The sequence below is a fragment of the Mirounga leonina genome, unplaced genomic scaffold (genome assembly GCF_011800145.1).
Source record: "Mirounga leonina isolate KUSES-001 unplaced genomic scaffold, KU_Mleo_1.0 Mir_127, whole genome shotgun sequence".
In the NCBI taxonomy this organism is placed as follows: Eukaryota; Metazoa; Chordata; class Mammalia; order Carnivora; family Phocidae; genus Mirounga; species Mirounga leonina.
The window spans coordinates 54795083-54808237 of NW_023270316.1; the positions used below are offsets into that span (position 1 = coordinate 54795083).

General features: G+C 40.3%; 2 long non-coding RNA genes across 3 annotated transcripts in view; one reads left to right on the top strand and one right to left on the bottom strand.

The window, feature by feature from the left end:
- LOC118009406 overlaps positions 1–13155 on the bottom strand; it is a 76456-nt gene that overhangs the window by 47705 nt on the left and 15596 nt on the right. For both annotated transcript variants that reach the window (XR_004678921.1, XR_004678920.1), the window contains exon 2: positions 8580–9456. This is a non-coding gene — a long non-coding RNA (uncharacterized LOC118009406). The remainder of the gene's footprint in view (positions 1–8579; positions 9457–13155) is intronic.
- Positions 883–11006, top strand: LOC118009405. The gene is made up of 4 exons (XR_004678919.1): positions 883–942; positions 1684–1735; positions 8600–8759; positions 10590–11006. It is a non-coding gene; the product is annotated as an uncharacterized LOC118009405 (long non-coding RNA).

Here is a 13155-nt window from a genome sequence, read left to right on the forward strand (position 1 = left end):
CTTTGTACAACATCCTGAAAGCTTAACCAAAAAGAATATGACACAGTCTCTGCCCTCCAAAACCTTGGCCATAGTGGAAAAGACAGACACAAAACACCAACTAACACATGCAAAATGAATTAAGTGTGCCATTGAAGAATAAGCAAAGAGCATGCGTAGGGCACAGGGAAGCTTTGCATTCAAAAGAGAAGTCACCGGAATGTGGGTTTGAACAAGAGCTTGAGCAGAATTTGGATGGCAGGGTGAGTGGTGGAAAGGAGAAGTTTCAGGTTCAGGAATAAGGACCCGGGCACGAATGCAGATAACCATGTAAGGAGCAGTGAACAGTGAGTGATGCCCTGTCTGGGAACCAGAGGCTACGGAGGGAGGGATCTAGTATGAGGCTGGAAAGACACTTGGACTCGGACTGTCGAAGGCTGTGAAGGGGACAGTAAGGCGTTTCTGTGCTATTCTGTAGGCAGTGGTGTTTGCAGTGGGTTTAGGAATGTGCTCCATCCCATGCTTTGGGAAGATAATCTGAGATGGATCATTAAGAGAAACAAAAGACTGAAGGCAAATGGTTGGGAGATTTTTTTTTTTGCAGTAATCCAAGGGGGAAATGATGTGCCAGCTCAGGTCCTCTGGGGAGCAGATTTGTCCATCCATGTCAGAGTTGAGTTTCAAATATCAGCTCTTAAAAACTGGTCATGTGTCCCAATGCATGAAGAATATCTCGTGCTGCCACCAATAAAAATGAAAATGTGGCACTATTTGGAGAGTGTTTGGTTATAGAAGGTATGAGAACTGGAAAGAAGAAGAAACTTTTGGCCTTTCTCTTATCATCCAATGCCCCATCATTGCAGTCAGCGTCTATCCCTCTCTATGTGGCATAATGACTTTTCTAGAATTTCATAACAATGAAATGTTAAATTGGTGTCTCTGTTTTAGTTATCTTGCCAACAGGTAAGAACTGCCCTATCCTCCTAGCTCTCTTACCCAATATTCAGCAAGCATCAAACTATATTTGCACTCTCTGTTTTCCTACTCTTTAATATCGAGCACTAACAAGCATTGTACGTGCATTATCTAATTTTATTCTTCAAAACTGTTACAAGTTCATCAAAAACTTAAGTACCCACTATGAGCTAGCCAGTGGGAATATGGTGATTTTAAAATGACGCAGTCACTGTTCTCATGGAGCTGAACTGACATTCAAGTGAGAAAAAGAACAGAAAATGCACGCATAGCTCTGTAACATAATATCGGTGGTGGTGAAAATGAGGTGGAGAAATGAAGCAGAGGAAGGAGATGAGGGGGATGGAGAAGGATGACGGGGGTGTTGGGGAAGGGAGGGTGAGCCAGGAACAGGGGTCTGGATTAATGGGGGAATGACCCATGCACAAATCTGGGGGAAGAGCATTCCAGGCAGAGGCAACACCTGTTGAAAGTCTACCCGGACACTAGGCTTCAAACTGTCTACTGAGGTGAGACTGAGCAAGTGTAGAAGGAAAAGCAAGGAGGCCGACATGGCTGAAGTAATGTGAGCAAGAAGCAGGGTGGGAGGTTGGATAGGATCCTGGGGCCAGGTCACAGGGGGCCTTGTAGGTTTGGGGATTTTGTTCTGGGTATGATCAGATGCCACTGGAGGATTTTGAGTAGAGAAGTGACATGATCTGGTTCACAATTATGATGCCTGTTTTACAGATGGGGAATCAGGCTCAAAGAGGTACATTCCTTGCCCAATGTCATACAGCAGGTAAGTCTTAGAGCCTAGGCTCACATCGCGTCATTGTGTTCTCCTTCCTCACACAACCACCGGTCGGCTCAGCTCACACCTACCTTCAGTTCCTACTCCAAGCAGGAAACCTAAAGCCCATGGAGCTATCGTTCCCTGCAGTCACTCTCTTGACCACTGAGCCCCAGGACCTCTGCCTGCCTTGACGCATGCCAGACCCATCTGGTCTGACCTCCAAAGCCTCGTCTTACCTCTGAACACAGTGACTTCCTGGTTTCTCAGCCTTCGGCTGCTTAACCTCCACAGCCACTTCCAGGACTTGAGGAAAAGTGGCAATGGTGTGGGCAGTGGCCTTAGAATGCTTGGTTTCCAGACCCAGCTCTGCTCCATGTAGCTGTGTGGCCTTGGGCAACTGAGTCAGCCATTCACAACTTCAGCCATTCAACCGGGCAATAATGCAGAACCTCAGTATTTGTGAGGAACGAGTGTCTGGCACAGGCTGGGTGCTCAGCAGAACTGAGAAGGGAGCCATTCTTCTCGACTGTCTTCGACGCTTCTGTGTCTGACATAGGGTCTGGTTGTCCGCCCTGCTCCCCTGGTAGGTCCAGGTCCCTACTGCAACCAGCTCCCTCTAATATTGCACATTTCAGGTTGATCAGGTAGAAACCTTGGAAAAATACTTAGAGGAGGAGGAGAGAAGTGGCTTCACCAGGAAAAAAAGTCAAGTTGTACATCTCTTTTCATTTTCATTCAAAATGATTCTAACAACAACTCTGGAGCCACATTCTCATTTTTAGGATATATTGAACTCTCAGTGTATAGGAAAAATGTGACATGTTTTATAGATCTCTAAAAAATAGGACTGAATATTCAGGTGTCAACTAATTGACACTAAAGAATATATAGTAGATGTGAGGATTAATAGGACCATCAATATCCAAGGACTTTGTAAATCTCCACAATATGTTACTGTTACTCCTATCCCTATATTTGTTGTGGATATTGTTGCCAACCCAACTTCAATTATGTTAATATTGGGAATATGAAATTCAATGTTTTTTCCATGAGTTATTTGGGGAAAAAGGTGTGATTGAAGTCTAAATAAATACATATACCACCCAGGAACAAAAAAAAAAAAAAAAAAAAAGAATATATAGTAGGTTCTTAGAGTTCTCAGAGTTACTCAGAGTTATTTAATTACCTCCATGGACGTTTGGTGGCAGTTTCTTGAAAATTTACCCATTTTTAGGGCTAGTGAATAGCATTTAGAATATAATTTATGTGTTATCATTGAACTGAGAGTGTCATGCAGAGGAGTACCTCCATGATTCTCATCTTTTAAAAAACTTTATTTTTGTGTAATTTTAGACTTACGAAATTTGCAAAAATAGTCAATCCAGAGAGTTCCCATATAGTTTTCACTCAGCTTCCTCTAAAGGCAACACCTTACATAATCATGGTGCAATTGGCAAAACTAAGAAATTGACATTGATACAAAACAGTTAACTAAGCTGTAGACTTTAATCATATTTCCCCAGTTTTTCTATTTAATGTCGGTTTTCCTATTCCAGAATGCCACGGTGCAGTTAGTTATCATGCCTCCGTAGTCTCTTCTAATCTGTTACAGTTTCTTGATCTTGTCTTTTGTGATCTTGACAATTTGGAAGATGATTAGTCAGGAATGTTGTAAAATGTGCCTCAATTTGGGTTTATCTGTTGTCTCCTGGTAATTTAAGGTTATAAATTTCAGAGGTGAGGTGCCCTTCTCATTGCATCCTATTAGGGAGTTGATAAGATCAGCGTGTCTTAATTACCAGGTATGTTAACACTGATCATTTGGTTAGGGTAATGTCTGCCGGCTTTCTCCTTAAACTTTCACCTACTAATTTCAGCACTCATTAAGTGGTTCTCTCCTGTTGCAATTATGATTGTGATGTTCAAATGATTCTCTGGTTTCCTTCCTTCCTTCTGCATTTATTGATTTGAATTCTTCTGGGAAGAAGAGTTGTCATATCTCTTCCATCTATTCATTAACAGCCTTCTAGACTCATGGATATTTATTTTGTTCTTTGCATTATAATCCCATATTGTTGGTTTTTTTTTTTTCCCTCAAATCAATCCAGCTCCGGCTACTGGAAGCTCATTCAGGTTTCAACAAGTCCCCCACACTGGCTTTGGATCACTCTCTTATTTTGTAGCACCACAAGATGCTTCGGACTCATTTTGTATTTTCCTGACCCACCTCTGGAACAAACCACTTCCCTCAGAAGCCCTAATTCTTTCTACTGGAGAATGGTATATAGAAACCAAGATCTGGGTAGGTGAGCTCATTTTTACTGAGACGTCACTGTTTTCTTGGCCCTCAGTGGACAGAACTAGGAAATCATATTTGCATACTAAGCCGTGTATATACACACACGTGTATTTGCTTCTGCATATATCTAATTGAGTGATTCTCCACTGGGGGGGGCGATTTTGTCTCCCACCTCCACCCCAGGGGTGTTTGGTGATGTCTGCAGACATTCTGAGGTATCACAGCTCAAGGGGAGGGTGCTACTGGGATCCAGTGGGTAAAGGTTAGGGGTGCTGCCAAACATCCCCCAAAGCACAGGCACGAACAACAAAGAATTATCCAGCCCCAAAATATCAACAGTGCCAAAGTTGAGAAGCCCTTATCTGTCTAAATATATCTTAAAAGCATACAAACAGATCACACACGAGTTCGTACAGATGCCTCCAACCCAGCCTGGCACCGCAGGGTCGGCCCTTTGCTTATTACCTCTTCCTCCAACCAGAAGAAACCTGGCTCCCATTATCTCCACTACATTTACTTTGTTCAACTCTGGCATACAGGTAAAGTAGTTTCAAAATTGCTAACCCCTACCCTGTAAGAGACAAATTTACTCACTAGAGTATACTCTAATTTTGTGTACAAGTCATTTTTTGTTTTAGCCTTGCAGTATCCACTCAAAACACTTATTTCCAGAGTTATTTAAGTTCTTTCCTTTCTTCCCCACCCCCTGAAGCATGGTTAAAGCATTCACTTGTAATACTGTTTTGTTCATTTGCCACAGTCTACGTTCCATCTGGGGCCTCTGACAATCTGGTTGATTTTGTTCTTTTACTTGCATACAACAAAATTCGTTCTTTGGACTACACAATTCTATGGGTTTTGACAAATGTAGAGTCATGTATCCTCCACCATAGGAACACATAGGACAGTTCCATCACCCTCAAAATTCCTTTGTGCTCCCCCTTCATAATCAATCCCTCTCCTATCCCAACCCCTAGCAACTGTCCTTATAGTTTTGCCTTCTTGAGAATGTCATGTAAATGAAATCATACAACATGTAGCCTTTCGGTTCTGACTTCTTTCACTACACAAAATGTACTAGAGATTTATCCATGTTGTATGGATCGATAGTTTGTTCCTTGTTATTACTGAGTAGTGTTCCGTGGTATGGATATATCACAGTTTGTTTATCTATTCATCAGTTGAAGGACATCCGAGTTGTTTCCAGTTTACGAGTAAGGCTACTGTAAACTTCCAGGTATAGGTTTTGTGGGAATATAAGTTTTCAGTCCACGTGGGTACATATCTAGGAGTGGGTTGCTGGTTGTATGGTAAATATATATTTAAGAGACTAGCAAACTCTTTTCCAAAGTGGCTGTACCACTGTGAATTCCTGCCGATAAAGTGTAAGAGTTCATCCTTACCAGCACTTGGGGTTTCCAGTTCTTTCTTTTTCTCTTTTACACCATTCTAAAAGCATGTAGTGATAGGCATTGTGATTTTAGTTTGTATGTCTCCAGTGACTAATGATGTTGAGCATCTTCATATGTGCTTATTTGCCACCTGAATGTCATCTTTGGTGAAGTGTCCATTCAAATCATTTGTCTATCCTTTTGCTCATTATTTTTAAAAATGTCCCCCATTTACGGACATAAAACTCTCACACGCTCTCCTGTTTCTGAAATGCCCACTGATGGGAGCTTCCCTCACTCTGCCCCTCCCCCCAGTATAATCACAGATTCCTCTGGGTATCTCTACCAGTCAACATGACTTGTTTGAGTTTTATTTTTCATAGTATGTGTAATGCAATCATTTTTTATTTACAAATATAAAATTTTACTTTCATTTGATCTACTTTGTCAATCACCACCCCTAAGATTCTGATATGACTCCTAGGGGATATGGTTTCAGTATTCAGTCTCTTAATGACATGGTCAACCTCACTCTAATCTAGAGTTAAATTTCATGAATTATGGTTAGCATATAATGCAGGGGGAAGGAAGGCTATGATGTGCCAGAGATTCTATATTTATTAATCCGAGTAATCCTCCCAACTCTGTGAGGTCATTTACCCCCACGGGACAGATAAAGAAACTGAGACTATGTGGGTTACAGAGCAAGTAAATTACAGGGCCAGGGCTACATCCCAGGGCTGTCTGAATCCAGAACTTTCATTCTTCCCACAGCATTGTTTTACTGCCTCGTGGGTTTAATTCACACACAGTATTAGAAATAATACTTTAAGAAGTTGGAATTCAAGAATCACAGAGACCCTGAGAAGCTGGAGCCTGCCATGATTGGACTTAAGAAGGACAGAACTTATTTCTGACTCTTACTCATTTGCTTCCTGAATACAAAGAAATAATTGAATATTATTTTGCTTTAGTTTGCCTCTCTTTAACAGTGGCCTCCAAACTGTTTTGACTGCATATCCCATCAGTAAGAAAATGTTTGAGCATACTCGTTCATGAAATGGTTATCTACTTATAAAATCATAGACACGTAGAATTCCATTAACATATTATGTATGTTTAAAAAAAATCACAAAAATAGACATTTCAAAAGGATGAGATAAAGATAAAATAATCATATTTCTGCTCTCACTAGTATTTTTAGTTGGGACCATGTGATGACATAGATTGTCCTTATTTTTACCTCATGAATAGGAGAGGTGTGTGCTCTACTGTATTCTTGTTGTTTACTTGTTTGTATTTTAATATTCGCTTTATTCTCTGATTCCATTAGAGAAATACTTTTATGCCATTAACCAACCCAACCCCAACCTTATTAGGTTCAGCTTTATCAAAACTAGATTATAAAGATTATAAAACCTGAGAATCCATGCAGCTTGCTGCACATAAACTGCTGTGTGTCCCAGTACATTAAACACAAATAAATTATGGTGATGCTATTCATCTCTCCAAATCATAAGATTCCTTCAAGTTTTCTCTCCTGTCATCCAGAACACTTGATCTTCTGACATGTGGGCTGAGAGAGGAGACCAGTGTCAACCCATTATTAAATATTAGTAAAGCTTAATTTGTTTTATTTTAAATAAAACTAAATCTAGGTTCAAATATTTTCTTAGCGTTCCCCACAAGATTGTCTCGCATGTGCCCTACGTACAAATAGTTCATTTTAGGGACCACTGATCTACAAAATGAGTATATGTTTTACCCAAATGGAGAAACCTAGGGGGTCAATGGTATGAGTTCTATTACACGTGGTTGAACTAGTCAGTAACAAGGTTAAAATGCCTTCAAGAACAATATTATTGCATCTCTGTACTAATCTTGCTGTAGGATTTGAGAGAATAATTAAGTGGGCGCTCCCTGCACTTCTGGAAACAGCCTGTTCCTGCTGTACCTTTGACATGGGCTCGGATCTAGCACAGCCGGAGGAGGTTAATTTGTTGGTGCTTTTACTGGTCCTGGAACCCAGATGAGTCTAGATCCATTCTGAATATTCTTCTCAGAATTCTCTCTCCCACCTGCAGATAGCTGAGCCATGTTTTAAAATCAGCGTGCTATAGAACAAGATGGACTGAGGTCCCCGAGATGAAGAACAACCCTGGGCTGGCCCAGATAAGATCATCCAAGGCCAGCTCACAGGAACAGCCCCTTGGAAAGCCTGAGCTGAGTTCCAAGGGTTTTGGTGGAAGGGAGTTAATTTGAGGAATGCAGTGAATTCTCCATTCAGCCCCAAGTCAGTCACCATGACAAGGAGCAGGAGAGCCCTGCCTCTTGCTCTACCTCCTTTTTCGCTGCAACAAAGTGGCCGGTGAAAACAGGGACCTAAAAGAAGGGGCAGGCCAGCTCGTGTTAAGCAGGGAGCTCCAGGATCAAGCAAACCCCAACACCAGGGGTTTCATCCTAGTGAAGCAAAATACTATATGGCTTTGTTGGGGATTTCTCTCAGCTGTAGCTGTTAAAAAAAAAAAAATGTCCCGAAGTAGAAGTAAAAGAAACATGAGATGAAAGGACTTGCAATTTAAAATACTTTAAGAAATCCACAAGTCAACAGAAAGAATATAATTGAAATGACCTGGAAGAAAAGAAATTTCCAGTCTTTAAAGTGGGGTTCATGTCAACTAGAACGTTTTCAGCTGAGGTGAGCGAGTTAGCAAACAAATATATTCTTCCACTTGGAAAAAAAAAAAGGTTTTTTTAATAGTACTTACTTCTTAGAATAGGAAATTCTCCTCCATCTTTTCATTTAAGTTCAAAAGTTACAACACAGCGTATAGTAAAAGTCTCCCTCCTTCCAAACCATCCCCCAGCCACTCAATTCCTCTCCCGTTCAGAGAGATGCTGAGACAGTTCATCTTTATTGGCTAGAAATATGTGACTTATGGGTGAGTTGGTCTGGCTTATGGGTAAGGGCAATAATCCAAGAACAAATCCCAGCAGTGGAGAAGTTGTTAATGATGCCCTCTCCACCCGGCCCCTTTAAGGACTCTTCTTTGTATGCACAATATATCAGCAGATATGAGGCACAAGTGAAAACCATAGAGATTGTCAGTACTCAGGAGGAAAACATTTTGGCAGAACGGGAAAAGATAACATAACTTACCTTCTTTTGATTTTCTACAGGATGTTTGGAGGCTCTTGACGATGAGGATCTTCCTGTGTTTCAGTTGGGTTTGGCATCTGGCTTGACCTGAATTGCCCAGGCACAGCTGGTCCTAATTATCATGAAATCACGTGTGACAAGAAAGGCTTCTCTTGGCTTTGGAATGTTCCAAACAATCAGGTGTAAAATCAAGTCATTTTCCATTAATTTTTCTTTCTGTTGATGTAATTCTAGATTCTGCTTTATAAAAAAAAAAAAGCTCCTCGCCTCTCAACCATCACTCTGGTTCCATGTTCTAGGAACCCGAGAAATGATCAGTCACAATTTGAGTGACTGCCTATTAATCTTCTTCCCCGTGAGGTTGGGTGAAAGAGAGGGTAGCAAATGTTCGTTCAGTGCCTAGCATTTTATATGCTTTATTTCATTTAACAACAGATGCCTACCCACTCCTCATATTTCCAGTTTAACAAATGTCATGAAATGAAACCGGTAAAGCCTTCCAGCCATGGTATATGCATCCTGGTCCCCCACCATTCCAGAATCATCTGTAACTTAAAAAAAAGGGGAGTGGGGAGTAGTATTTACTAGGCAAACATGTGCCTTTATAAATGAGTACTTAAAGTTTTTCAGGAGTCACAGGTGCTTCCAGCCGTGGGTGATAAACCCCTGTAATGTCTCCATGTTATAATCCTCGGCACCACTGTCCCCAAGATAATTCACTATAACTTAAATAATAAATGCATGTGACTTGAGCTTCCTGGGTGTCATGACAATAAACAAATGGCAATGGAGATTCTTCTCAATCAATTCACAGACTGTCAGGAGGTTAAAGCCTTGCAGACCAGTATTTTCCGAAGTTCTGTCATTCGCACCACACCTTCGTGGAATGGAATTTAAAAAATTGTGCCAAAATTAGTTTGCATATAGTTAAGGATCAAATAGTTCTACAATATTTGTTACAAAAAAATAAAGCTGTACTCCACCTCTTGAAGTTACCACTCTCAGTGTTTCTAAACTACTGTTTTCATATTTACCTTCAATTCTTTATTTTTAAAAACAAACCCTGATAGAGGCACCTGGGTGGCTCAGTTGGTTAAGCATGGGACTCTTGATTTCAGCTCAGGTCATGATCTCAGGGTTGTGAAATTGAGCCCCTCATCCGGCTCCACACTCAGTGGGGAGTCTCTTGAGATGGTCCCCTTCCTTTTACCCTCCCCCCATTCATGCACTCTCTGTCCAAATAAATAAAAATTTTAAAAAATAAAAGAATAAAGATTAAAAAAATAAAAGAATAAAAACAAACCCTGATATTTCTACTTAGGCTTTTTTTTTTTTAATTTAGCATTATCTATTGATTTTTTTAAAATTTATATTTATTTATATTTTATTTTTTTTAAAAATTGATTTTTTTTATTTCTACTTAGGCTTTTTTTTTTTTTTTAATTTAGCATTATCTGTTGATTTCCTACTAAGGAGGATTCAGGTTAAGTTTAATTGCAATATTCCTTACCTGACGCCCACACCCACTTCCCACCTTCCCCATCCCCCTGGTCAATATATATATTTTTAAAGATTTTATTTATTTATTTGAGCGAGAGAGAGCACAAGCAGGGGAAGGGACAGAGGGAGACTCACCACTGAGCCAGGAGCTCTACACAGGGGGGCTCGAACCCAGAACCTTGAGATCGTGACAGGACCTTGAGATCATGACCTGAGCCGAAGTCAGAGCTTAACTGACTGAGCCACCCAGGTGCCCCTCCCCCAGTTTATATTCAGCTGACATGACTTTAATGGTGAAACCAACCACTAGGGTCATCTGAGCCACATAGGAAACTGTGATTACTTTTCCTTGTCTGCACAGCTATTTGTTTTCCTTGGGAAACCCTTTACAGAGTTATTAACAGTACTATGGTTTGGTAAGATTTTTTGATACACTTTTCACTAATGTATCTCCAGACTTCCCTGGGCTGCACAAATCTCTCAGCACTGATGCCCATGATATTCCAACAGGTTCATCTTCTTGAAGCATTCTCTTGTGGAGTCTTCTGACCATCTGAGTGAGAAGGGCGCCAGTTTCTGGCTGTGTGGCATGAGGAAGGGTGTCCTACTCGTTCCTCAACAGTCGGTCAAGCACAGTTGTTCTGTTTTTAACCTTACCTCCCCACCTTTGCTTGCAGAAGTATCGGATGCTACAAACTCCTAGGCCTCTCAGAGGTTCTGGGATGCAAATCAGGTTGTCTCTCAACTTCACCCACTGCTGCTGGCTTAGGATTCAGCTCATCAGTTACCCCATGCCCATCTGATGGCTACTTTTCACAGCTTTGTGGCCAGGATCTTTCTCTCATTTTATTTATACTGTTATGTGCAAACTATGTGCTATTGTAAACTCTTTAAAAAACAAATAGAAATAAAGAGTAAAACCCAACATTTTAGACTGATAAGGTTTTCAGTTTTTTCCCCCATCCTAGTATTGTTTGGACTCTTGTTTACATAATGTTTGTTTTTATATTGGCTTCATTTTTATATGTTAACTCACCCTAATCAATAATATTCATAAAATTGTGGTTGGATATAGTTACAGTCTCTAAAAATAGTTATATTTTCTTTTTTTTTTTTTAAAGATTTTATTTATTTATTTGACAGAGAGAGACACACGAGAGAGGGAACACAAGTAGAGGGAATGGGAGAGGGAGAAACAGGCTTCCCGCGGAGCAAGGAGCCCGATGCGGGGCTCGATCCCAGGACCCTGAGATCATGACCTGAGCCGAAGGCAGACGCTTAACCGACTGAGCCACCCAGGCGCCCCAAAATAGTTATATTTTCAAAAAAAACATTAATATATATTAAAAAGGAAAAAAAATCTGCTGTACCACCATGGTACTCACTCCGCTTAGGGAAGCGTTACTCTAGTCCAAAGAGAAACTAAGGCCCAGGGAGGTCACATGGCCTTGCTTTAGGTCTAGCAAATGGCAGAACTGGGACATTGTTTGGATCTCCTGATTCCCCTACTTGTTCTTTATTATCAAGCCAGGCTGCCTGCGTCTCTATCTAGACATTCTTATTAACTATCTACCTTCCTTCTTTAAGCTGTCCACTGCCACTTACCACGTTGTACCACTATCCGATTATCCAGCCACTAAGTAATAGACCTTATTTAAGCTCACGGTTTCAGCTATGACCCACGTGTAGTTCTGCATAGGGAGACACATTGGTGGAAAAACCAATGAGGTCAGTCAGTATTACTTTCTACTCCTCTGACAAGAATGGCTAGTTATTAAGTAAGCAAGTTTTCCATCACAGTTTCCAAAAGTCTTGTTCATTCTACGGTAAATAAGGAAGGGCATCAGAGAAGTGTGTATCTTCTCTTTGTGATGTGCAACGTATGGGACCTCCAAGTCACAGGGACTTTACATATTTTCCCCAACGGAAGGTAGTACAGTTTCCTAGTGGCAGAATCAGTTTGTAAACACAATTTTTTCCAAACCCAACATTTAAATAGAAATGGCCCAATGCCAGCATTACTTCAAGCATAGGAATTCTCACATAGTTTATCCTCACCAACAAATTCCACAGTACCAAATTTAGCTTGCTGAGACCAGCATGATGCTGAAAATACTTCCTTTGCTGTTACTTGGCAATGTTTAATAAAAGAGGAGCAGATGTTGAACTACAGAGACAGGTTAAATTTTGAAATTACAAACGTCATTATAACTAATTAAAGCCAGAATGAAAGACACAAATTTGAGAATGATAAAATTATTGAAGTAGCTCTTCAGAGGTTTTATTTTTGTTTTTATTTACAAGGGCTTGATTTGTGTAACATATTTTTGTCCCCTATAGGGTACATATTATACTCTTTAATGTACAACAGTCTAACTTCAAATAAGTTAGACTTTATAGTAAAAGAATCTTATAACAGTACACTTCGATTTCTTCCTTCTTTGTGCTATTTTCATACATTTTGCTTCAACATGTGTTATGAATCTCACAGTACACTGATTATTTTTGCTCTAAACAGGCAATTATCATTTAAAGAAATTATGCACGTATTTACCATTTCTGGCACTCTTCAGTCATTTAAGTAAGTCTTTTTCTCATGTAGTATGCTACCTTAAAAACTTCTATTAAGATATCTTATAATGGGGCGCCTGGGTGGCTCAGTCGTTGAGTGTCTGCCTTTGGCTCGGGTCATGATCCCAGGGTCCTGGGATCGAGCCCCACATTGGGCTCCCTGCTCTGCAGGAAGCCTGCTTCTCCCTCTCCCACTCCCGCTGCTTGTGTTCCTGCTCTCGCTATCTCTCTGTCAGATAAATAAATAAAATCTTAAAAAAAAAAAGATATCTTATAATGAAGAACTTCTAGTGATGAATTCTCTCACCTTTGTCTGTTTGAAAAGTTTTCATTTCACTTTTATTTTTATATTGTTCTTGCTGGGCATTAAATCCAAGATTGACAGTTTTTCTTTCATCACCTTAAAGATGTTGCTCCATTGTCTTCCGGATTACAGTTTGTAACAAGAAATCTGCTGTTATTGTCATTTTTGTTTCTGGGTATGCGATGTATCCCTTTTCCTCTG